This window comes from Aotus nancymaae, unplaced genomic scaffold, assembly GCF_030222135.1.
Source record: "Aotus nancymaae isolate 86718 unplaced genomic scaffold, 86718_ANA_hifiasm-v0.15.2.pri h1tg000006l, whole genome shotgun sequence".
NCBI classification, from domain to species: domain Eukaryota; kingdom Metazoa; phylum Chordata; class Mammalia; order Primates; family Aotidae; genus Aotus; species Aotus nancymaae.
This window is the reverse complement of record NW_026988417.1, coordinates 64,729,349-64,757,340: the sequence shown is the minus strand read 5'-3', so window position 1 is coordinate 64,757,340 and position 27,992 is coordinate 64,729,349. Positions and strand designations below refer to the sequence as shown.

The 27,992-nt window shown below is 37.6% G+C and overlaps 1 protein-coding gene across 8 annotated transcripts in view; it reads right to left on the bottom strand.

Annotated features, from left to right (window-relative positions):
* Nucleotides 1-27,992, bottom strand: part of SLC4A4 (solute carrier family 4 member 4) — a 495,962-nt gene that overhangs the window by 196,412 nt on the left and 271,558 nt on the right. The gene's annotated exons all lie outside the window — the stretch shown is intronic.

The following is a 27,992-nucleotide window of genomic DNA, read 5'->3' as shown; positions in this document are numbered from 1 at the left end:
GTAAACTATATTTTCCATAGTGGGATACCATATAATCACCATTTGTAATTTTTTAGTCTAAGAAAATGAGTTCAGAGAATTGAGACGTTGCAGTTCTAACTCATATCCTGAGGTGAGGGTTGAAATCACGAGCTGACTTAAGAAATGAGGACTGAGACCTAAATGTGGCTGTTACTCATCACACAAAGGGTATGTGATGACTTTAGGCAAACCAATACAAGAGAGCTTCTAGGAAAAATGTTAGATGTCTTACTGAGTACATAGCTCATTAGTAATTTTTTACCTGAGAAACCTATGCAATAAGTACCTCACTTACTTATGTATATACATCACAGGTACAAAAAGTTCTTTAATGGTAATTTCTAATGTTCTCTTGAGGAAAGGATGGTCTTAGCCCATTCTAGTATCTGTCATTCTGATTTGAAGGCAATATATACTTTCCTATATTTACTACTAAAGCAGTGTGGAGAATGAATTGGGTAGGAAAAGAGGGCAAGTGATAAAATATATGCATCACCATACAAAAAACAGCTCTGGGAATGCTTCACTGGGCCTAGTTATACTGGTTAAAGATTGCTTAAGTTAGTGGACAAAGGTGCATTTTTAAAAATCCATTTTCTGCTGAACCAATGTAAAGAGAAAATCAGAGAATAAGAAAGAAATTCATATCAGAATCAGTATCAAAACTTTGGTTTCAGAAATTCCTCCAGCACAGCACTACTAGAACTTTCTCACAGTTGTACGTTATCTCTGGACCAGGAATACAATACAGTGGGAACAGTGAGTTTAGATGCCCCCGAGGGTGGGTTCTCTGGAGGCTGGGTATGTTATTATAGATGTGGCTCATAGAATCACAGAGTTAACGGGCAACTGGAGTTTATCTAACCAACTTCTTATCCAAGCAGTTTCTCTCCTACATTATACATAGCCAGTCTCATAACATCTATTTACATGCTCTCAGTGACAGGAAGCCTGCTGCTTAATGAAGTGATCCATTTCACTGTAATAAAGCTCATTCTTACATGTGGTAAACTGCTTCAATACCCCAGGTAAGAAGTAGCATTTGCACAGACCAAGAAAAAATGTGAGGATTGTGTTCAGAGTGCCAACCCAAGTACACAGATGCTCAGAAAAAGCTGGTTTTCACTTAAATATCAGCTCCTACTAGTTGCCTTAGAAATAATGATGTCTTCATATGTTCCCAGGCTTAACTCAGATGTTTATAAACAGAAACCCTTGCTTTATCTTTTACAATTCTCTAGCACTGGAAAGTTGGTCCCTGCAGTCCTCGTCCTTCTCAAAAAAACTAGTGTACAAAGGTCCCTTGAAGAAAAAAAACCCAGCTTCCTTATATAAGAGGACTATATCCTCACCAACAGGCCTTTGCCAGTCTGAATCTAGGAAAACTAAAATTTCAATCAGGTCATTGATCTTTTTTTTTTCTTTTTTTTTTTTTTTGGAAAATCAATGGACTATAAAAATTACATTCACTCCTTATCCAAAAATATCAGGAGTCTCAATAAAATATCTTCTTCACTAAAATGATCACCCATACAGCCTAGTCTATTCTCTGAAACAACAAAGTCTACTTTCCTCTATATACTTGTATTGAGTGAGCTCTCGTGAACTAACTTAGCTGCCTTTTCTCCAGTTCCTTTAACCAACACTCCTATAGCCATATCTAGATCTCTCACTACCTAACCACCTCCTCCATGGTCTCCACCTTCTCATTCTCCTCCTTCAGATGTAAACCACTCTTTCTACAAGCACTTCTCACTCTGTTCAGGATAAGCTCAGCTTCATTCAGTCAACTAGTCCAGTTATCAAAAACATCACTTGTTGCTTGGTTAAAAGAAAAAATGTCTATTGAGCCAAGATCACAAAACTGCACTCCAGCCTGGGTGACACAGCAAGATGGTGTCTCAAAAAACAAACAAACAAAAAGGTCTAATTTGTAGCTCTCTAAGATAGGGACTGTGTCTGCTTTAATCATTGTATATTCCCAACACCTAGCTGAGTAGTGAGCAAAGAAGAATAGTACTCAAAAATATTTAAATGAATGAATGAATTGAGGGTCTGAATGAATTAGTATACATCCCAAAACTCTACCCCTATATCTGGATATGATAAAATTATTGCCACTAAAGGGAGAAGGAACCTTCCCAGTCTGAGGTTATGATAATCACTGCTACTGAAGACAACAGTCACAACTATCTCAGTCATTATTATAATAATAACAAGCTATAAAACCTGAGCCACTAGCTAAGTAAGAGAAAGTGCCACTTTCTTACAGGATCTAGACACTCCCCTAGAAACCCAGACAAAAATTATCTAAAGATGCTCTCTGGAAAATGGAGAATAATTCAACCTTGAAACCTACAGCAATTCCTGAAATCAAGACCCAGTTTAAATGTGTGCTAGAAGATTTGATTTTTAAAGTAAGACATTTACAGAGGGAAAAGCTTGTCATTGTAATTGAATTTATCTTGTTCTTCGTCCTCAAAAAGGATGCTGATATTAGTATCTCTGCTTCATTCACCTAATAAGACTGCACTTCGATTTGTAACCATGGTTACTGCTTGCATCACAGTAAATAGCTCTTTCTAAGGCAAGAGCTGATCACAGTCCATAATAGTTTGTGTGCTCCAGCTGTTTCCTGGGGTTCATAGGAATGGGTCTCAGAAAACAGAACTATTGCAGAAAATTACACTTCAGAATTCCGACTTGTTGCCCTTCATTGAGAAACATCAGGCATTTCATTTTCTGACTTGAAACAGTAAAAAACAGAGTCATCAGTGTCCACACTTCTTATTAGCAGACAAGAGCAGCATCTGCGTCTGGAAGTAAGGAAATCTGAGAGTAGAGAGAACAAGAAGCAGAGAGAGGAATGGCAAGGAAATGTGCCATCTGGAGTCTATCTACACACCCGAGTTCAAACCCTGGTCCCTGCAACTAACTGAGTGACCTCAAATAATCCCTATCAGATAGGCAAGATTACAGTAGAACAATATTTGATTCTCAATGCTTAAAACACCAGTGATTTGTTTCTTACCCATGATAATAACTATTGTGGATTGGCTGGGGTTGGTTCAGTATTTTTGTCCTCGGGCCATGACCCAGATGCATGGAGCAGCCATTCTCTTGAAGATTTCCTGGGAAATGGCCTCCATCACTCCTGCTCACAATCCCTTGACCAAAGCAAGTCATGAGCTCACATCTAACTTCAAGTGGGTTGAAGAAGTAGGGTTCTCATACGTGCCCAGAAAGAGACAGACCTGGAATATTGGTGAATATCCCTAATGACTACTATCAATACTTAACTTCACTGAGCCTCACTCAGTTCCTTCATCTGTCATAAGGAGTGAGTGATGCTTACTTGGGAGAAATGTTTTGTGGGGACTGGTTTAATCAATGATAGCTGTAGTAGTCAAGTTGACCTAGTTGTGATATCTCAGTCATGGACAGAATGATCTAGTCAGCAAGAAATGGAGGCCCTGACCAAAGAATCTAATTCTCAAATTCTACTACTATCAGCAGCCACAGAAAAGCAGCAGAGCTTCCCTCAGGCCACTGAGTCCAGTCAGTTTTTTGGGTGATGTGAAGACTACAATCTGGTCAATTTAGAAAAATCATTCCTGCTCTAGATTTACATGTGACCTCATCTTTTCTCTCCCTTTCAGGTTAAGTGTCCATTTAATCAACAAATATTTATGAAGTGTCTGTGTGTCAGGCCCTATGTTAGACCTTGGATGAGGAATAAATCAGTTTCTTCCAAGAAAAGCCCCAATCTATGCAAGAGGAATCACAATTTGTAACCCAGTAACAGCTCCCCATACCACCATCACCACCACCAAAAAAAAGAAAACTAATTCATACAAATAAAGAAATCTAGATGAATTTGAGAAATTTGTCATCACTCCCTCCAAACTCTGTTTTGTCCAATAGTCAAAAACAAAAGTGGAACTACCTTATTGTTCAGAATGTTTGTCTCAGGCTAATACATATTACACATTCTGGTTAAGTGGATATTACATATTCTATCTCCTCTCTTATTTGCTTTCCAATTTACTAAGCTCTCAAAGATGATCAGAACACATTCTATCCATACCAACTGCATGGGAACAAAAGAGATACAAGCGTGACTGACACTGCATGGTTAGCAAATAATTTAGCCATGGCAAGAAACACGTGGATGAATCTGTCAAGTCTAACATTTACTGAACATCTACTAAATATGTGGCATTATGCTTGGCACTGGGAATACAAAAATGAATGGGTTGTGCCCAAGCTCTTTAGATACTTTGCCAATGAAGAAGGAAACTTATTTGTACTATTGTATAATAAGTCAATGAGGGAAGGGGGTTGGGGTTATGAAAGCATAAATAAGGGAGAGGCACTACAGTGGAATGGGAGGAGGAGGAGATAAAGAGCAATACAAAAAAAGTCTCCTGGGGGACATGAGAACTTTCAGAATAGGTTAAATTTAGTCACATCAAGTGGGGGCAATTGGAACAGCATGAACAAGTGATAGAGAGATTGAAAGGCATGGAATCTAAGTATATAAAAATATAAATTACAAGAGCTTGTAGTACAGGAGTGGGAATGGCAAGAGATGATTAGGGGGTTAGACAGAGACCAAGTCAAAAAGCATTCCACAGGCTAGCGAACTCAGGCTTGGGATCTTATAAGTATTAGCCAGGCTAGGGAACATGAGCTTGAGTTTAAAAATGATAGGGAGTCATCACTAAAGGTTTTTGAGCAGAGGGAGTGATGTGTTACATTTGTAGCTTAGGTTCTTTTGGCAGTTGTAAAAGATGGATTTTAAGAAGTCAGAGTGAAGGCTTGGAAAACAAGATGATATTCAAATGGTCCCACAAGAGATGATGATGAAGACCTGAATTAGAGCAGTTATAATAGTCAGGGAAGGGTGGGAATAAATCAGAAGTAAAATAATAGAAGAGTATGGCTACTGAAGGGTATAGAAGGTGAAGGAGAAGAAGGAGTCTATGATGATAGGGACTTTTTGGCCTGGCAAAGGGATAAATGAGGATCGAATGAGGTGGAGGATACATTAAGAGGAGTAGAACTCAGATTTGAATTACCAGGACAAGTCTAAACATAATAAACATTCAGCTTACCACGGAAATAAAAGCCTTGTTTCTGAAGATTTTGCCAGCAATTTTCTTCAAAGTAAAATTCTACTGTTTGCTGCCAAAAAGAAATTTCATTATTAACTTTGAAATTGATATCTGTAGCTAGAATATTGCATTTGCTTTTCCTTCTGTCTCTCTCACTCATATGTGCACAGACAGACTAATTCAAGTATTTAGAGCTTGCGTTGTCTCCAATCATTAAATCCAGACATTGTTTGGTCTAATAAGAGTGCTTTACTGTAGATTTGCATGAAAGACTGTCCCTCAGTTTCAAATTAATGTAGTCTACTTCAGAAGTCTCCTGTAAAACCACAGTCTCACCAGTTCTTCAGTAGACCTTGAACTGGTAACCCTCCCTCATTATGAGAAAAGCCCTCAACCTCCCTTGTAAGAATATGCAGGAAAAGATTTTCTGCACAGTGGCCTTCCATAACTTCACACTGCTCTCAGCCTTGCCAAGAAGAGCACACTCCAAAGTCAAGTTATAATTCCTGTTGTGACTGGGTGATAGTCATTTGTGCTGTACACAAAATATTTCTGAATCACCTTCTGGGCACATGGTAGCATAATCATTCTTTGAAGTTAGATATGGACACATGATATGATTTGGCTGTGTCCCCACCCAAATCTCAGCTTAAATTGTATCTCCCAGAATTCCCATGTGTTGTGGGAGGTAGACAGGGAGAGGTAACTGAATCAGTGGGGCTGGTCTTTCCCGTGCTATGCTTGTGATAGTGAACAAGTCTCACAAGATCTGTTGGGTTTATCAGGGGTTTCCAATTTGCTTCCTCCTCATTATCTCTTGCCACCACCATGTAAGAAGTGCCTTTCACCTCCTGCCATGATTCTGAAGCCTCCCCAGCCACGTGAAACTGTAAGTCTATTAATCCTCTTCTTCTTCCCAGTCTAGGGTATGTCATTACCAGCAGCATGAAAATTGACTAATACAGCACATGACTCACTATGTCAAATGAAATATACATGAACATGATGTATTATTTCTCGGCACAACTTTACGAGGCAGTTTGTGAGTCACCATGACCCCTGCTTACTGCTACGATGACTTTGGAAGCATTGATGAGAGAAGGCTTCTATCAGCCTGATCCTAACTAACCATGATGAGCAGAGACCCCTGAAGATCCACATTACACATACAGTAACATGAGTAAGAAACTCCTGTGTTGTTAGGCAACACAGATGTTTGGGGCTAGCTGACACTATGGCAAAATCTAGCCCATTCTTTGTGACTACTAGCTCTCATGAAAGCAGCAAAGACAGAAAGTCAGGAAGCCCTGCTCTTCCTCTCACCCCCAAAAAACCATTCTTACTCCACTATCCCTCATCAATGTTCTCTGAACACTGAGGGAATTGCAATCATAAACACATAGTAGATATCATTTCTTAATGACTCTTAATCTTCCCTTTCAATACTTTCAATTATTACTACTATACTTTAATTTCTCATTTGAAGCATCTAGTTCAATTGTTCATTTGTTCATTCAGCATATATTGATTTACTGCTATAAATAAGGCATTCTACCAGACACAAAAAAAGTAGCAGTTATCAAGTTTTGTGGTCTCAGATCACCTTTACACACTTAAATATTAAGAGGGTCTGTTTATTCAGGTCATATCTATCAGTATGTATTACATGAGGAATTAAAACTAAAAAGTTTTTAATATTTATTAATTCATTTTAACAACAAACCACTGTGTGTTAACGTAAGTCATGTATCTTATGAAAAACAACTATACCTTTAGAAACAAAAAATTTAATAAAAAGAAAGTCACTGTTTCACATTTTTAAATATATGACTAAATGAGGCTAGGGGAGGTAGTTTACACCTGTAATCCCAGCAATTTGGGAGGCCGAAGCAGGTGGATAATTTGAGGCCAGGAGTTCAAGACCAGCCTTGGCAACATGGCAAAACCCCATCTCTATTAAAAACATAAAAATTAGCCAGGCATGGTGGCACACATCTATAGTCCCAGGTACTCAAGAGACCTTGAAGCAGGAGAATTGCTTGAAGCTGGGAGGTTGAGGTTGCAGTGAGCCAAGATTGCACCACTTCACTCCAGCCTGGGCAACAGAGTGAGTGGGACATCATCTCAAAAATAAATAAATAAAATAAATTTAAATAAAGATGTAAATTAAACACATATATATATTTTTAAACATATATATATATGACTAAATGAAATACAATTGGATTTGCCTGTCTGCTTCTGTGTTCAACCTATTAAAATATATTGTTTTGGTTGAATTACATGAAGAAAATCCTAGGACTTCTCATCTCTTTGAAAGGGTCCCAGGCATACTTAAGCCTCTTTAGTTCCCACTTTGAGAACCAGGACTATAGCATAAGGGTCATGTAGTCTGCCGCAACTGCATGACTCTGCCATTGCAGCATGAAAGCACCTACAGACAATGTAAACTAATGAGCATGGCTTTATTCCAACAAAACTTTATTTACAAAACAAGGTGGCAAGCTGGATTTTGTACACAGCCCACAGTTTGTCAATCCCTGCAACAGCGGATACTTAAGTGAATCAGACATGTTCCTACCCTTAAGAAATTGATAGCTAGTAAAGGCAATATGACATGTACTCACATTATAGTTCAAAGTAGAATGAGATAAATGTCATGCAAGGAGTCTCAGAAGAGGTTCAGAGTTCAAGGTCAGTAGAGAGTACTTCAAGTTAAGAAGCCTTCAAGGAGAATGTGGGCCTTGAAGGATGGTCAAAATTTTAACAGCAAGTTTCAGGAGGAAGGAGAATACTCAAAGTGGAAAAATCATTCTGGATAAAGGCACTAAGTGCCCAGCAAATTCAAGTAATGGGAAGTCACTGCTGAAATACAGTCTAGATAAAGAGAAATACAGATGTGTTAAATGCTACTTAATCAACTTTGGTTCACTGTGGGATGGGCCTTGAATGCCAGACTCAAGGGTTTGGATGCTGCCTCAGACGCACTCAGGTGCCATCAAACACTTCCACATGAGGAGGTAACTTATCAGCCAGATATGATAAGATCAACTGGAACACAAAGTGTAAAATGAGTTCGCATGCAGCCAACTGTAACAACTGACCCCAGATAACAAGATACTGGATCAAATTAAGCAAAAGGAAATAAGGACATGAACAAAAGCAATGACAGTCAGACTAGAAAGGACACTGAGGCAAGCAACTATACAGAGGTAACATTTAACAGGATTAGTGGTTCACTGGAGGTAGAAGGGAAGGAAAACTGCATAATCAAAGTCAAGACCAAAGTTCCAAGTCCAAAAGAAGAGAGAAAATGGTAAGGATCAGGAACGTTCAGAACAGAGACAGCTCTGGTGATGAGAAGGAGAGTTTGATTATAAATATATCACACATATCACCATTTTGTCAAGCACAAGTCTGAATCCTCACAAATCCCAAAACCGTATTAGAAAAAAAACCCTGTTTTATAATTTTAGCAGACTGCCAACATTTTTCCAAATCTGTGCCTCAAAATCTCCTCCAAGTCCCCAGTACTCTGAAATATACCAGAATTTCTACGTTTTTATTGTTTCATCTTGATTTTCTCTATTTATAGTTGTCTAAAGTCAGCATATATTTTAGACCATTGTAAATGTAATATTAGATATCAAGGAAATAATTCATGATCTGTCTTTCAGAAATTCAGAATAAACAGTAACTAATTCCTTTATTAAAAAGTGGTTAGAACTTCCTATACCTTAAGAATATTGTAACTCATTCTTGCATACCATATACATTTTCTGAATGTCTTATGTTACCTAAAAAGTCTGAAGATAGATGTCGGGTTGCTGAAAGATTTTATTTCTTATAATCTTTTGAAAATTATGACTATAAAAAGCTATAGTGGGCCAGGCGCAGTGGCTCATGCCTGTAATCCCAGAACTTTGGGAGGCCAAGACGGGCAGATCACCTGAGGTCAAGAGTTCGAGACCAAGCTGGGCAACACGGTGAAACCCTGTCTCTACTAAAAATACAAAAAATTAGCCGGGCGTGTGCGCCTGTAGTCCCAGCTACTCGGGAGGCTGAGGCAGCATAATTGCTTGAACCTGGGAGGCAGAGGTTGCAGTGAGCCAAGATCACACCACTGCACTTCAGGCTGGGTTACTGAGTGAGACTCTGTCTCAAGAGATAATAATAATAATAATTAAAAAAAAAAAAGAAAGCTACAGGGAAGGAATTTTTTAAGTTGTACTTGAAATTGCTTTAGATTTTAAAGGCCAAAAACATATGTGGAAATGGCATAATAAGTGACCCAAATAATATTCCCTCTCAAAAACAAGTGTGCATCTCAAAAAAACAGAGGGATGGAAAGTGAGATGCTTGGAATCAAGATGAGAATGGTCAAAATTCACTGGGCAATAAAAATAGCTGTGATGTGGTGGTTGTTCTCCACCTCAAAAGAAGGTTTGGGAGAATAAAACATGAGCTAAGCATGTCATAACAAAGCAGAAATCTAGAAACATCTTGGCCTATAATAGGTAACCTAAAAATCTGTTAGTGAAATGTATCTTCGAAGATGGTCACAACATGTATGATGGGAGCAGAAATCTTAACTGACATGCTTCTGTAAATCCAGCACCTGTGTGCATGAATGGTTTCCTATCATCTTCCTGGCTGCAAGCTCCCAAGGCATCCTGGATTCCTTTCTCTCCCTCCCCTAACATTCAGTCAGTTATCAAGTCCAGACGACACCATTCCTATAACATTTCTAGCATTATCACCTCCTTTCCACTTCCACAGTCACAATCCTAGCTTAAATCCTTTTTCCAGCACTGTCTTTCGTCTACTGAAATCATGTCCTGTCTCTCATTAAAAGAATGATTGGCAGGTTAATTTCCCTAACATAAAGTTCTAACCATAGTATCTCCATACTAAAAACTTTCATCAACCTTCCACAAAATGGCCCAATTATTTTGCCTCCCTAGCGCCACACATCTTGTTCTCATGCCCTCCCTGCTAATTTAATGTATCAACTCACTCTGCCTCATACAAACTCTTATTTATATATTCTCAACAACATAGTTGCCTTGATTCTTTTCTCTAGTCTAGCATGATCTTTCAATGTCTCAGCCTGCTCTTACTACAATCTCCATTTATAGAAATATAACCCATCCTTTAGGGTCCATTGAAAAGTCTGCCTCTCCAACCAACAGAATGGGAAAAAATTTTGCAATCTACCCATCTGACAAAGGGCTAATATCCAGAATCTACAAAGAACTTAAACAAATGTACAAGAAAAAAAAAAACATCAAAAAGTGGGCAAAAGATATGAACAGACACTTTCCAAAAGAAGACGTTTATGCAGCCTACAAACATATGAAAAAAAGTTCATCATCACTGATCATTAGAGAAATGCAAATCAAAACCACATTGAGATCAAAACCATCTCACACCAGTTAGAATAGCGATCATTAAAAAAATCAGGAGACAACAGATACCAGAGAGATGTGGAGAAATAGGAAGGCTTTTATGCTGTTAGTGGGAGTGTAAATTAGTTCAACCATTGTGGAAGACAGTGTGGCAATTCCTCAAGGATCTAGAAATAGAAACACCATTTGACCCAGCAATCCCATAATCAGGTATACATCCAAAGGATTATAAATCATTCTACTATAAAGACACATACACACATATGTTAACTGTTCACAATAGCAAAGACTTAGAACCAACCCAAATGCCCATCAATGATAGCCTGGATAAAGAAAATGTGGCACATATACACCATGGAATACTATGCAGCCATAAAAAAAGATGAGTTCATGTCCTTTGCAGGGACATGGATGAAGCTGAAAACCATCATTCGTAGCAAACTGATACAAGAACAGGAAACCAAACACCACATGATCTCACTCATAAGTGGGTGTTGAACAATGAGAACACATGGACACAGGGAGGGGAACATCACACACTGGGGCCTGTCAGGGGGTGGGGGGCTAGGGGAAGGATAGCAGGGGGTGGGGGGATTGGGGAAGGATAGCATTAGGAGAAATACCTAATGTAGATGATGGGGTGATGGGTACAGCAAACCACCACGGCATGTGTATACCTACGTAACAAACCTGCGCATTCTGCATGTGTACCCCAGAACTTAATGGATAATAAATAAATTAACAAAGAAAAGTCTGCCTCTCCCATGAATTATTTTCCCAATTCTCTATTTATACTCCACCATTCATTCTTCTAATTCGTATTTGCAGAGAGTAGAATACATGCCACTGTTGTACACGCTGTAGACAAACCAGTCTGTCCCCTACCCTCCTGGTGGCACTTACTATAGCTTCTCTGAAATGATTGTTATCTGTGTTTCCTCATCTCCTTGCCTCTTACTGGACCATATAACTAGGAAAGTAGAAGCTTGGGTGAACAGCTGCTGAACTGAACTTGCTAAAGTGAACTCTCTGGGTTCACCACTTTCCTAAAGAAGTAAAACATTATGAAGACCCTAGAGCCAGAGGAAAATTATATAATTTTTATTTAGTCAGTAAACTTTCCAAAAGTTAAAAGATTTTGAATTGCTTAATTCCAGAAATGCTCAAAGAAAAATTTTTAGTTTTTTCTAAAAGCAAAAAAAGTCCCAATTACAAGTCAGTTCTTTAAATTCTAATGTTAACTGTGTAGCCTGATGGTAGAATGAAACAAAAATCTATAGCTATACCACTGTGGTTTCATTAAATAATAATAAAAAAAAGCAAACAGTATTACTACTATTACTACTAACAATACTTGGGATAATAACAACATTAAACACTGGGTAAGTACCTGCAAAGCAAAACACTGAACTGGACCAGGTCCTTGCCCAGTAGATTGACCAACTAGACAGATACAACACAAAGCAAGGTGAAGGCAGATGCCAGGAATGTGCATAAGATGATAGAAAAAACTCTGAACCTCCTTTTCTTCTTTGAAGTTCAGATCTGATAGTCTGAAGCAGCTGATTTCGACTCCAGTAAATGCAAAAGGACACAGGTGTTTCCTAAGGGCTCAGATGATGCTGGCTGCTAGATGTCAAACTGAATTCACAGATAAGCACTCAGAGTGAAAAGTCATTCTGGATCTAACAAGATAGGGTATGTTCTTATGCTCTAATAATGGCAAAGCATTTAGCTGGGTATTAACTTGTCCTGAAAAGTATCTTCTCTTTTGATTTCCCTGGCCCAGGCTGGTTTCAGACCTGCCGGTGAGATCTGTAAGCGGAAATCATTTTTGGTTTTGTTCCAAATTCTAATTCAATACCTTGGCAGCATTTGAAATGGATAAGAGCTCTAAGTTCACATCTGCCTCAGGTGACAAGGAAGATAAGAAGCACACAATGTAAAAATGATGAGAGCTTACTCCCTAAAAGCAACTTTAAAGGAATTTTTTTAAAGGTAGTTACTTCTAGTTACATTAGGCCTGAAAATATCTTGCTAAAATATTTAAAGATAAACATTTAAAAACCTTGTTACGAATTTGTTTTTAGCTCATATTCTTGCAGTTTTTTAAGTCCATATTAACTTTAGAAAAAAATTAATAATAAAATTTATCAGACCAGGACACACAGAAATATGGGAAAACAGTTTTTACAAGTAAACAATATTCACTTCTGGTTAATGGTTTCTGGTGACCAAGATGGGCCCTAGTGAAAACTGGGCTGTTGGTTGCTTTTATTTCATTTTTATTTTTTTGCATATATTAATTAGTTTTATTTAGGTATTACATAGGTATACACTTTTTGAAACATCATATAAATAAAATTATATAAAAATATATGTAATTCTTGTCAATTTTAGAAATTTTTTTAAAAGGAGAAATTAAGACAGGTAAACAAAACTAAAGGTGTTTATTGCTAGTAGGCCTGCTCTGTAACAAAAGCTAGAAGTAGTCCTACAGGTTGAAATGAAAGGTCACTAGAGTAACTCATGTCATAAAGAAATAAAGATCTGATAAAGATAAATACATAGATAAATAAAGCTAATATTACTGTATTTTTGTTTTGTAATTCCTCTTTTTCTTCCAATAGGGTTTTGAAGACTTTAACACTCCACTTCAATAATGGACAGAACATCTAGACAAATGATCAAGAAAGAAATAGAGGACTTAAGAGATTATAAACTAACTAGGTCTAACACATATGCAGAACTAGAACTCTTTACCCAACAACTGTTGGTTGCTTTTAATGAAATGAAAGAGTATCAAGGGTCAACAAACATATATTGTACAACACCCTTGTTTCAAGTACCTGCACCAGAGGAGACACGAAAGCATGAGATCCAGCCCCTAAAGAAGGCTTTTTTTATGTAGATAGTTGAAATGAAAAAATAAAGACAATGAAACATCCGAGCACAACATAAAACAATAGATGGCAAATCTTCTTCCATTGTGAGGCACGGAAAAGAGGAGTTATGGAATTTTTAAAACTTGAAAAGATCTTCTGTGTTTAAAGAACTATTTTACAAAGGAGATGGAACTTCATTCAGTTCCTACTGAATAGTTTTGGATAGGCATACTTGAGGCATTTCTGGATCAGTTGTGGTGGCTCACGCCTGTAATCCCAGCATTTTGGGAAGCCAAGGTGGGTGGATCACCTGAGGTCAAGAGTTTGAAACCAGCCTGGTCAACATGGCAAAACCCTGTCTCTTCTAAAAATATAAAAATTAGCTGGGCATGGTGGTGGGTGCCTGTAATCCCAGCTACTCAGAAGACTGAGGCAGGAGAAGTGCTTGAACCTGGGAAGTGGAGGTTGTAGTTAGCAGAGATTGCACCACCGCACTACAGCCTGGACAACAGAGCAAGACTCTGTCAAAGAGAGAGAGAGAGAGAGAGAGAGAATTCCTGAAAGGACAGAAGGAAGGGGGGGGAGGGGGGGGGAGAGAGAGAGAGAGAGAGAGAGAGAGAGAGAGAGAGAGAGAGAATTCCTGAAAGGACCGGAGGAAGGATTTTCCACGATATAGGACAAAAGAAAAGAGACAAGCTGATCAGAGTTTATATTGAGAAGAGACAAAAGTGAGGTTGAATAGGTAGGTAGAACCAGCAGTATTTAACACTACCTTGCACACCTTAATTATTCAATAGGTGTCTATTTTATTTACTGAATGGATACAGTAAGTAATATAAGCCCTGGGGAAGGTGATTATACACCAAACCTGATCATTTAGGGAGAGAATATATTACATAAGAGACAATGAGAAGAATCCTCTCTCATTACTAAAATGTGTTTCTTAGAAAGATTGGTCCAGAATGTGGTCTCAGGTTCATTTCCAAATAGTTGCCATATTTCCATATCATCTGCAAACTGAACACTTTGGTCAATTTCCTTGATACTTAATCTACAAAAATACTTCAATGTCTGGATGTCTGGCAAGGAATAAATAAAACTTAAAAAAAATAAAAACAGCTACAATTTCTTGAGCAATTCCTATAAATAAGCACTTTGCTAACAGCAGTAATACTGGATTAACTAAGTGTTGAGCACTATGCTAGATACTTCACATATTTCTAATTTAATTCTCACAACAATCCTATGTTGGTAAGATTAATTCAGTTTTACAGTTGAAACACCCAGGTTTACAGTAAAAGAGTAATTTGCCCAAAGTCAGGAAGCCAGGAGTGGCAGATCCAGGATTCAGACTCATTCCTGCCTGACTTCATACTCAAAGGCCCAAACTTCTTAACTGAAATTTTTTTTCCCCAAGAGGCATCATTAAGTAATAAAAGAATTTATTAGTAGAAATGCTTGATTCTTGCAGAGAAAATCATGTGAGTGTTAGGGCGTCATTGTGGGATCAGCAGATCTGTTGGGCAATCTGATCATGTAAATTTTCTACACTTTAACTTCAATAAGGCATCACCCATAATATTATCACTGAAACTACCATATGATGAAGCTCAAGTCCTGCCCTACACACTTATGACCTGTGGGATTTGGGGAAGTTACTTAACCTTTCTAAGTCCAATTTCTTTATCTGTCAGATGTGGGTAATAACAATAGCCACTTCACAAGATTCTTAAGAAAATTAGATAGCATCACATGAAGTATTTAGCTCAGTGATTATACTTGAAAAGTAGTAAATTAACATTTGCAACTTCTTTTATTATTCAAGGGAAATGATTAGGTTTCTACTTTAGGATGTATCAAGCTCATACTTTTCCTTTAAGATTTAGCCCCAAAAACACCTTCTCTAAAAGCCTTTTCTATTATTGCCACTCCCAGGCCAAGTGTATGTTCCCACCATTGTGTGTGTGTGTGTCTGTGTGTATTTTCATTCATTTCACTTATCGTTTTATAAAACTGTTATCTATTTATGTCCTGTCTCCTTCATTAAAAAGAAAACCCCCTGAGGGTAGAGACTCACCTTATTCATCTCTTAATACTCTAATTTAAAAAACTGTATCACATATTATCAATTTAGAAATCCTTGGGAAAGTGCATGTAGCTTCATGTGCATGTTCTCTTTTGGTTTTAGGTACATAAACCTTGTCTCTTTACCAAGCTCTAACTTTTTAAAAAGTAAAGATTCTATTTTACCCTCCTTTCTTATTGTCCATAGCACATTCTGTCTTTCTGGCATATAACAGGTATTTGAGGTATTTAAAATTGTTAACTTAGTAAGCTCTTCCTCTTACTTAGCACCTGAATACTTTCTAACCACCTTCAGAGGCCTCATCTCCAGTGATCTTCCTCTCAGTCCTCTGAAGTAAGAAGGTTGAGCATCACATCACCACGAGGAAACTGAGGTTCAGAGAAGTGTCCCATGGAGGGAGGGCTGTCAGTACCAGCCTCACCCCTTAGTCTCACAATCTTTCCACTGCCTTACAAGGTCCTCAAGTTGGATTCAGGACAGCAGATCAACTAGGAAGTTCTTTATGACTGCCTTCTTTGACAGCAGAAGAAATAAACCAGCAATTATGACTTTAGGAATCTTTACATCTTACACTTCCAGGCATTCTTGAGGTTGCCCTCCACTCAGTAACCATGAGCCCAATCTTCCTGCCCTCCCTCTCCCCACCACCGCCACCTTCCTTGCCCTTTCCCCAGCCATTGACTTACTTAGCCATCCCACGCTGGGAGTGCGCCGCACTCGGGGGTCATCATCCAAGGTGCGGGTTGCTAGGCAGGGCACTGAGTTCTCAAGCGGGTTGCAGGCTTTAGAGTCAGAAGCAGAAGACAGGAGGAGGAGGAGGAGGACACATGAGCAGCCACAGCAAGGATGAGGATGGAAGCATTAATTAAGAAGAAAAAATACTAAAGCAAATCACACAAGCGGGTTAAAGGAGAACAATGACATATTACAATGACACACACCCCCTCCCATGACCCTGCACCCTTAGACGAAACAAATCCCAACAAAGAATGAAAAAGTCTAAAAAGTTACATTCAATCATTATAGTTCCCCAAATACCAATGGATGATCCACCCTGAAGTTCTAATACACAAAACGTAAATCATATTCAGAAGAAGAAAGAGTTACATAATAAACACTAATCTCAAGATGTAAGATCAAGATTGTTAATAATTCTGCACCACACAAGCACACACAGAGGGAAGTTACACACAGCTTTCTAAAGCACAGGGGGCAGGGTGTCATATTAGTAAGCGGCTTTCTTATTATCTACTCAACAGACCTGTCTATGGATCTTGTGCACAAATGCAGAAAGCAACATTTCATACTTTCACTTCTGAAATGTTTTCCTTGATGAATACAGAGCTGGATCTCAATTTCCTCTGTTTTTTTCAGCCCTTCAGAAACATGAGACTGGGGTACGAATAAATTAACACCTTAATATAAGCCAATTTAGGAATGCATGTTAGTCCTTCATTTTCTGGTGCCCTTTAATACTTTAATTTTAACATTTTAACCTTTGGTGAACCTATGCCAAATCTTAGACCACAGCAAAGATTAAATAATGTTGCAGGCTATATATACAGTATGGTTACTCCAGATACATTTCATCACCTGGATGAAACAACACCATCAACTTCCTCCTGAAGATAGTTTCAGTGGGGCTCCATGTCATTTACTTTACTATTCCTATCAAATGCCATGCTCCAAGGCCAGTAAGGTATAGACAACATAATCATCCTTTAAAGAACCACAATGAGGTTGGAAATATCTAGCCATCAGACTACATGCAATTTGACTTAAGAATGCTTTTTTCCCTTAAAAATCATTAAATTATCAAGGCAGTAAACAAAGCATATCCAACCAACAGCAAATATTAGATAATCTATTCACATAAGTATGCAAACAACAGGGGAGACAAGTGGTCTTTTCAAGGCTACTGATGCCTTGGGAGGTCAAAGTTTAAAGTGAACCATTTACAAATTAATATAAGTTTATAGACAAATTTGGGAATTCAGCACATTATAAAATCCAGAAACATTTTTGTCAATTATCTGTCTGTGCTTAAAAGCTGTAAATAAAGCCAGGACTTGTGAGTGGGCCATCTGTGCCAGCACCTGTTTGAGGCAAATCTGATGTCTTCTCTTTGCAATCTGAATTTTTAATTGTTTCCCATAATTGAAGTTCTTTGCAAGTTTTTATTGCACTAAGAAAAATGAAAAAGGGAAATGAACGGGTTGAGATTATTCCAAAATTGCTTTCGTTAAGAGGGAGATATTTAGAAATGTATATTATCATACTGACCAAGTTTCGCCTCCTATTTCCTTTGACAACTAAGTGATCTGCTTAAAGACCCAATATTCCAGCAATAGCTAAATGAAATGAATTAGGCTAAACAACTGGCAAACATTTATCCAGGCTCAAGCAAGGATCTATTGAAATGCCAGATCAGCGAAAACTGACAGAGGCTGATAATGCAAAGGAAACTTCTGCAAAAGAAGACATGCCCTTTAGCTTCTAATTTTTTAGAATGAGAATTCACATTCCTTTGACTTCTCATCAGTATATAGGTACCCAAATTTTATCACTGATACCATGGCTTGCTTCTAACATGAGTACAGAAAGTCAGCAGCTTCTTCTAAATTCCAATGCTGATAACTAATATTCCCCAGCAGCTTCTCTCCTCTACTCCTGTCAGTGTCCTGTTGGGAACTAAAGCTGGAAATTTCTTTTTGCATATACAGCCTCCATTGAGGCTGAGCCTCACCATCAAGGGAACAGCGGAATGGAGCCTGGCACTTGCCAGCAAAGAACCTGGCTCCAAAGACAGGCATGAAAATGGAACTATCCAGAGAGAGTCAGCACCTGTGTTTTAGCAAAGCCTGACTGGAGCCATCTGGCAGCTTACTCTGATGAAAGCTGGGACTCACACAGCATCCATTACTTATATTGGCAAATGTCTACATTTTGAATTGTTGGACCCTCTGTGTACTTCTGTGCAGGAGGAGATACAAACTCTGTAACCCTTTCACGTTGCTTTTTTTCTCTTCACAAATTAACTCCAAATATCAAATTTTGAGAAGTCGTTCCCAAAGCTAGAACAGAACTTTTGTAATTATACCATGGTAATGATATATTACGTATGCCTTGTCTACATAATGCTTTCATTGTACCTTTTTTACACTTGAGCTACAAAATAAATAGCTTAAAATTGCTATTATCTTATATATTCTCTTTTAAATCACTTTTGCCTGACTTCAGGTAAAAACAAGGTAGAAATTGATTGTATTACCACAACCTGATGAGGAAAGATATAGCTCCAAAGGCTTTTGAGTTTGAGTGATGGTATCCAATATCTAGCTACAGAAAAAGATGCTGTAATATTTTTTTACATGATGTGTGTTCCCCTTGAGAATCAACCTGTCCAAAACCATCAATCCTAAATCTGTTCAAGTGAGGAGGGTGTCTCTACTTGAATCAAGCAAATAGATACCCTCCCACAAAAAAAAAAAGAAAAAAGAAAAAAATCTCCAGAAAAATGCTTTTTTTGAACAATCCTATTAAGAAGAAAATAAATTTTAGTCATGGTAAAGTTGTAAGACTCTTTTGGGATTGCAATGTAATATGTTCAAAGAGTCATTGAACACTTCCTATGCATTCTGCATTGCTATTTAGTCAAGAAATTTAACCCAAGAGTATACCAGCATTTCACTTAAACACATGAAACATGTTGCCCAGGAATCTCCATTTGGAAAGCCAATAAAGACATTCAACTGTCTGCCATATTTCGTGTGTTTTCCTGCAAAGATGCAGAATGGCCTCTAGAGCCCTTCACCACCACATTATTACATGTGAGACCTGGACTGAGTGATGCGTGGGAAAGAAATTATGCTTGAGAAGCTCATCCTCTTGTAGTTGAATCAGCATACGGTTATTAAGCACAATGGGCTCCTCTATTTGCTATGCTTAGACAAGTTATTTATATTTCTGACTTTCCAGTTTTTCATCTGAAATGATATATACAGAGCCACCATAAAGAACAATGCCTGATGTATAACAAGTGCTGAAATAATGTGAGGCTACTACTCATATCATTAATGGAATGACCTTTCCTTTGTTCAACATCCTGAAGAGTGCTGGAAAACATTAAAGACAGAAATACTGGCCTACTTTAATTTCAAAGTGTGATTTTTAAGAAATTAGGTTCACAAACCTAGAAAGATTTGTCCTTTGTATTTCTATGGATACAGGAGTTGAGCAGAATGAGGCATGCTTAGTCATTCTTGGAAGACTTTAATTTATCCCCTCCTTTAAATGAGTCCACAGTGCTCACATTTTATGCCTCTATCTTGCTTACCCTTCTCTCCTTACTTTTCCCTGTTTTTTCCCTCTCCTATTTCTCTTTCACAGGGAGCAGGATGTGGTCCCAGATCCACATCTACACTTCTATTGCTCCCAGAGCAACATGGGACTTGGGAATACGAAAAGCTTTGCAAGGGTGGCTCTACTAAGGAAACCAAGCCTTGGAAGGAGATTTACTCAGGGTCGAAAGCAGCAAATCAGTTCAGGGTCCTTGAAATACATGACTTCTCCAGGAAAGGAAAATGAAGAAGAGAGTACTCACGTGTGGTAGGATAAAGGCAAAGAGAATCATTTCAGTTCCTTTACTCTCTCACAGACCCTAGCTGTATAAAACAGACTGACAACTGTAAAATTTTAAAATATGTTTATTACATGGTAACATCTTGCTGTACACATATTATTTCTTGATAGCTAAAACTGTCATTACTTAGACATAATGATCAATCTTTATACTCTAAATTTAAAAATACTAGAAAGCCCATGAGTGACAACTCATTATGTATTATTTGGCATCTGCAAAGTCGATAATGAAAGTAGCACTATTTTAAAAATAAAACTCCAAGAATATTTTCATATAAATGAAGTCGTAGGCAAAAAAATGGAGAGACATAGAAAATAATAAAGTACAAAATTTTGGTAGTGAATTGAAGTTCTGTCCTCAGTTTTAAAGCTGAAAGTCATTAAATTTTCCCCTTAAAATATTTCTGAATAATAGCTGTTCCTTACGGTGTGCTATAATCTGAATGTTTTTGTCTCCCCAAAATTCTTAGGTTGAAGCTAATCTCCAATGCAATAGTGTTAAAAGATGAAGCCTTTGTAAACTGATTAGGTCAGAAGACCTCCACCCTCAGGAATGGGATTCATGCTCTCATGAAAGGCTTGAAGGAATCTGTTTGCCCTTCCACGTTGTAAGGACACATAGAAGGTACCATCTATGAGGAAAGGGCCCTCACCAGGCACCAAATCTACTGGCACCTTGATCTTGGACTTGCCAGCCTCCAGAAATGTGAGCAGTAAATTTTGACTGTTTATAAATTACCTAATGTAAGGTATTTTGTTATAGCAGTATGAATGCACTAAGGCACAACGGTATCTCACATTTTGCTTATTTAATAATTTTCACAAAGATGTCTCATTTATCCCTGGTTATATGCACAGAATAAGACATTACTACCCCTATTTTACAGGTATAAAAACTGAGGCTCAAGGAGATTATGTAAATTGCTCATAATCACACTGCTACTAAACCTTAGCCCAGGAATTGAATGAAACCTCTGGAAATGATGGTGCATGTCTTCAAGAAGAAGATTATAAAGTTGGTCTTTAATGTCAAACAACTAAATATCCACTTGTGTTATATCGCTTAAGCCCAACTCCTCATTGCTATAAAGAGTGGAAAAGGTTAGCAAATACTGAGAGGGAATGACCCTTGGAGAAAAATATGGTTTTTAAAGATCTGAACATTATACATTTGGAAAATCAGTTGTCTGCCTAGAGAAAGAAAAGGAAAATAAGAAAATAAGAATGGTGCCTGATGGATCAATTAGAAATGCAATAATAACAATAGCCGTAATAGCTACTGTTATTAAGGAATGGGATTTCATTGAGGCACTTTGCTAGCAACTTTCCATAGACTGGTTCATTTATTCTCAGGTGGGAAAGAGCTCCATGGTTGTTTGGGTGCTGGTCAGGATATTCATCTGTGCTATGAAAATGAATGCAAAATGAGAGTCCTGAACAAAACAGGTGAATGTATGCTGTTGCTTTTGGGAAAGGGTTAATTGTATGCAGAAAGGTACATTGGAAGAGGATTCTAATCTTAAGGAGATGTGAGCCTGAGAATTGCAGATGTCAGCTGACCTATCTGAGAACTAGAGAAGCATGATGGCCAGCTTCAGATACAGGTTAGGAAAATATCTGCCTTACATATTGATTCAGGGACCATGTCTGAATTCAAGGGTTTGGGACAGTTGCGGGAGATGGCCTGGAAAGAAGAACAACCCAGCCCGAGACAAATCGGAATCCCAAGTGCAGGCAAAAAGCGAAGAATTTCTAAAGGGAATGAGAAAGCTCCCAGATCTGGTGGTGGTCCCAGCCAGATCAAATACATGCCAGTGTCAAGGCAGCTGAATCTAATATCAAATGAAATAGTTTGAATGGGCCTAATCTCAAGTCAGATCCAATGCAACAAGAGCCCAACTAATATCACTTTTATTTCACTGGAGCCTAAAATTACTATTAACATAAAAATTGATTTCTTTCCATTGTTTGTTCTGCATTGCGAAACACTGTAGGTAACAGCAATAGACTATACTTTTAAAAATACCTAAAGGTGTGTATGCTTATATCAAACCAGCAATGTGGGAGACGGCTAGGGAGTGGCATCCCACCTGGTAGATGACGTTAAACAGAGGAGTCCATGTTCAGGAAAGTAGTGGCAACCCATAATGGGAGCAAGTGGATTGCATTTCTCATATTTGAAGAAAACGGTGGTAAACTGAAGATAAGACCCAGAGGTTCCATCAGGAACAGGTCCAGGGTGCCTACAAATATGGAGGCCACAGGCACAGGGGAAGGTATAGGGGAAGCAGCAAGAGGCAGAGGAGCCGGCATTCTCCTTGGAGCTGCCACTGTCTCCAACTCCTTATCTGCCTCATGCTACAACGTTAACAAGTCTCGGATTTCCAGTGTGATCTAGGGCTCCCCTGATACCCATTTAGCAAAAGATAAAACCAATGAAGGGAACAAACCATTCTGTAAGAGGGCTATGATGAGAAAGGTCTTAGTCACCTCTCATTGCTAATGAAAGACTTGGTATCACTTACCAAAGGGCAGAGGGAATAAATCAGCCCTATATCTGCAAGTTTCTTTTCAAATAGTAAGCTACAGAGCAAGCATCATTTCAGAAACCACTCCTACTCAATATAAGATTTTTTTTCTTTCTTCCCTAATTGTGCTTAAACATATTGTATATAATTTACTAACATTTGTGGAGCAATGACTATGTGCCAGTTACCACTCTAAACATTTTATATTTTTTTATTTAATTTTCATTATCTCTCTTTTACAGGCATCAAAACCAAGTACTAAATTACCTTTTCAATTTTTTATTGAAAAAAGAAAAACTTTTCACTAATACAAAGTGAGGTCATAAAATTAGATTAAGGAAAAATGAAATCCATAGTCTAGATCCAATTACATTACTAAAGCCAATTCTCAATAAAGGGCGTCTATACTCCCAGACCTTGGAAGGCAAGGAACTGATCTTTATGGTAATCTAGGGGGAAAAAATGAAGAAGTCAGGAAAAAATCAGGGACAGGTCGATGATAGCTTTATCCAAATTTCTACAAAGGTAGGAAAAGGTGAATACTCAAATTTAGGCTCTTCATTGGTTTTGGTCCTGAAAGTCAGGTCTCAATCATCTTTTGCAAGCTTTGGGATAAAACAACAGATACAAAAAGTATCCATTTAAATGATACATTTTAAAAAAATCAGATCCTCTTATAAACTATGACTTTTTAAAATGCAGTTGTTAACCTTGTCATAAACATCTTACTAAATATTTATTGAATGAATACTGATTAAGAATAAACTTTACTTTCACTCTCTAATAAAAAGCAAACTAAATGCATCTTTATTTTTAAAATACTATCAAGCAATGTTTCCAGGCTTAAACGTTATTTTTTCATAATACACTAAAATAATACAGAAGTATTAGCTAAGTATCTCAGACCAAATTATTAGGTAGAATCATATGAAACTGCTGACACCTTAATTTTACCCACAAAAATGGCAATTTCATATAATTCAACCTAAAACAATAGTGAGAAATAAAAAGTAGGTAAAGAAAAATCCAACACCAGAGTAACCTAAAACCTCATTAATTTCCTCATGTAACACTATAGAAATGCCTCAATTAATATACTGAGAAATTATAGCACTTGCCTGAAATTTAGTATCTGGCAGATATGCCCATAGACTTTACACATGTCTGAGACAAGCAGGAATTTCACAATAATTAGCATCTTGAAAGCTCACCTCATTATTCCCTGATTTATTACAGATAAAAAATGTTTTTTGCTCCTTTTTAAAACTGTAAAATCATCTTGAACCCTAAGCCATACTAGGATGCTAAAAGATGAGAGTTAGTCCTTAGCTGGTAATAAAGACAGTAATGTGCTGGTAATGCATGTTCCAGTAAATGTTTGAAAACCAGTTTCCAGGGGAAAAAAACTTATTTGTATATGAATATGTGTGTGTATGTGTATGTGGTGAATTTTACTGATAAAAAGGATATTATGACAACCAAGTATAAAGGAGTTCCTGAAGAAACTCCGACTGGCCTATGTACTGGGAGGAGTGTACATTGGGGTAGAGCCTTGGGAAGTTTGCGCTATTTGCAGGGAGGAGAAGCCTGGCCCCTCCTCTTCCTGGGTGGTACCTGGCATTCAATCTATGAGGCAGGAAGCCTGTACTACCAGGACTCTTGCTCTCCTGAAAGTCCTTGTTTTCCTTTTTCCTTTTTGCCCAATAAATTCCATTTTTCTCACTCTTCAAATTGTCTGCAAGCCGAATTTTTCATGACCATGTGACAAGGACTTCATCTTTGGCTGAACTAAGGAGAAGTCCAATGACAATATGTAGCACACATTATATAAATAATAATAAAATATACAATACTCTATTGTAAATTGCAAATAGTTGATCATACAATACTTTAGTTGATCTTGGCCAAACTTGCATCAGCAGCTAACATGGTTGCAACTGGCAAATGAGTAAGTAGTATACTTCCAATATCCATCAGATAGCCAACAAATACTTGTGACATTTGTTGATTAATATTATTATGTATGTTAACCAGTAAGACAAAAGTGAAACAATGAAGGAATATGTCAGACTTCATCCATTTGTCAATGATGTGGGTGACTCTTTTCCTAAATCAGATAATAGTTTTTGATTACTGAAAAAAATGTTCTGCAATTTATTTCTGTTACTCATTTTGGCAGCTATAGACACTTTACACTTTTAAATTTAATCTACATTATTAGCATTTTTCCCCATCACTTCTTTAAGCTTAGAGACAAATGACCAAAAAAAAAACCTCAAGCCCTGATTTGTAGCATTTGCTGGTTTCTATGGGGTAAATATTACCATAACAGCCTATTTCAAGCTACCAATATAGTCACTGAATGCAGAGCTGAAAAGAGATGCACAATGGCACACTATTTTATAGCATTTCTACCACCGTACAGACACAATAGATAAAAATAACCAGCCGGGAGCGATGGCTCACGCCTGCAATCCTAGCACTTTGGGAGGCCAAGGCGGGCAGATCACTAGGTCAGGAGATCGAGACTGACTATCCTAGCCAACATGTGAAACCCTGTCTCTACTAAAAATACAAAAAATTAGCTGGGTGTGGTGGCACGTGCCTATAATCCCAGCTACTTGGGAGGCTGAGGCAGGAGAATTTAAATTGCTTGAACCAGGGAGTCAAGGTTGCAGTGAGCCAAGATCTTGCCACTGCACTCCAGCCTGGTGACAGAGCAAAACTCCATCTCAAAAAATAATAATAGTAAAAACCTTAAGAGCACAGACCACAGTAAAACACAGTGAACAGGCAGAAAGCAATAAATTTTCAGTATTCATTATCTTTGCTTTAATATAATTAATTGTAAGTTTATATAATTTAATTTTTAATAGTAAAAATTAAACAACCAGCTTGCAAATCCCTGATAACAACTGGCTTTCCTGAGTAGATTAAACCTGGCTCCAGTACATCATCGGGAAATAAAAAAATTCACAACGCTGAAGTTATCTATAAATTTCAGTTATTTATTACATTGTTGCTAGCTATAATTAAAGCTGGCAATGTCACTGAATCTATTTTGTAACCTATGTAGAAGACAAAGGTATACAAATTTAACTAGGTTTTACATGGAGATATTGGAATCTAGCTCCAACTATAATAGATTTAAAGATTCAAGCAAAAATTTGCCATTTGATAATGTATAAGAATGTACCTTGAAGGCGTACAAAATTCATTGCTAAAGGATCTCTCAAAGCCAAATCTTGCCTCTGGATATTTAAAAGAAGTTAGGTAGCATTAAGGCCAATAACAACATGTTTTAAAAGGTCTAATCACATTCCACGCCTCAGAGGGTAAGCTGATCAGCTGAAGAGCTGGAAAAGAACTGCCTGCCCTTCCTATTTGCTTTCTGCCCAGCATAGATAACATTTCACAAGTGAAAAGGTAGATGACAAAGGCATTTCAACTTTTCTCTGAAGTACAGAGATCTACAGATAGTATGAAAGATTGAATGGTGAGCGATATCAACTCCTTAATTGTATTCCACATCCAAATACTTTCTCCTAAAGCACAAGATTCTGGCCGCCAAGATCCATCTGTTCCTAATTTCTACTCTGCCTGCAGTTTCATGGAAATGAAGTTCACCTTACTGGTAGAAATCCTCCTGCTCGCCATATTCATTCCTCTTCTTTTTGAAAACATATGGATATTTGAAAACAATGCACTCATTCACTTCTTTATACTTCCCCCAACCCCATGCTAAACTAATTCAATCATCAAATATTGGGATTTCATTTTACATGAGAAAGTAAAATGAAAATTTATTTCTTATTAAATAAGAAAAGAGTAACTTCAATTTTAATTGCCAAAATTTCAAAAATATAAATTGTGAAATAAAATATTTGTGACATCAGATATAATAAACTACTCATCCTATAACTTTCTAACCATTAAGTAACCTCTCTCCCCAAAACCACAATTAAAACAAACAAAAAAAAGTCCGGGGAGATACAAAAACCAAAATATTTCCCATCTGCAGAAATATTGTAAGTAACAGTAGAACCATCAAACTGTAGTAGAAATACTGCAGATTCCATTCTCTTTTGTGAATTTTTTTTATAAAAAGCATTTTATTTTAATTATTTCCACATAACCAGTTGGGCCTAAAAAAATATAGCACAGAAAATCTGCTAGTAGCTTTCTTCTAGCCAACTGTTACCTTTATACTAAGAAGAGAAAACCCATTTCCAGAAATGGCATAGCTGAGTTGCAGTTCAGTTGATACAATTCGCTTACTCCACCTTTTTCCATGAAAACCGGTTTTATGTTATTCTGAAAATGCAGCTGAGAGCAATGAATTAGAATCTTCCTTATCTACTCATGTCTCTCTCTCTCTCTCTCTCTTTTTTTTTTTTTTTTTTTTTGAGACAGAGTCCTGCTCTGTCACCCAGGCTGGAATGCAGTGGCATAATCTCAGCTCACTGTAACCTCCATCTCCCAGGTTCAAGCGATTCTCCTGCCTCAGCTTCCCAAGTGTCTGGGACTACAGGCATGTGCCACCACACCTAGATAATTTTTTGTATTTTTTTAGTAGAGATGAGGTTTCACCATTTTCATTAGCCAGGATGGTCTCAATCTCCTGACCTCATGCTCCACCTGCCTCAGCCTCCAAAAGTGCTGGAATTTTCAGGCATGAGCCACCGTGGCTGGCCTCATCTCTCTTAATACTAAAAAAGACTGGGGGTGGGATGGGAGGATAGATCTAACCCTATCAGCCCAATGCTTAGTAATTCTTTCCACCATACCTTCATTTTCCATACCTCACGGAAACCAACTTCTCCCTTCTCAGATTGCTCCCAATCATGAAATTTATTTGAAACAAAGGCACTGATACAAAAGATAGACATTCTACAGGAAACTCTGGTAAATCAATAAACTACAGATAGGATATAGTGTCTTCCTTATCATTAAATAATGGGGTTAATATCCCATCTCAAATAATTATTCTTGGATCTATCATTATCACATATCAAAAAAGCAGATTGGCTTTATTAGAGGTAAAAAATAATATTGAGTCTAACTTTGATGAAGTAATCATTTATATAAGCTGAACACCATTTCACATACTAAGCAGTGATAGGAGATTTCAAGGTATTTATCATATCTTACTATTCTCCTAACTCTGGCAAACGATCATGTTGAAAACATATTCAGAGAGGTACTCAATAATCTAAGAATTTACTGACTCATATAATATTCCATTGTTTCATCATAGAGTTACTACAGAACCACCTCCGGAGTAAGCAAGGCACATGGCAGTAGCA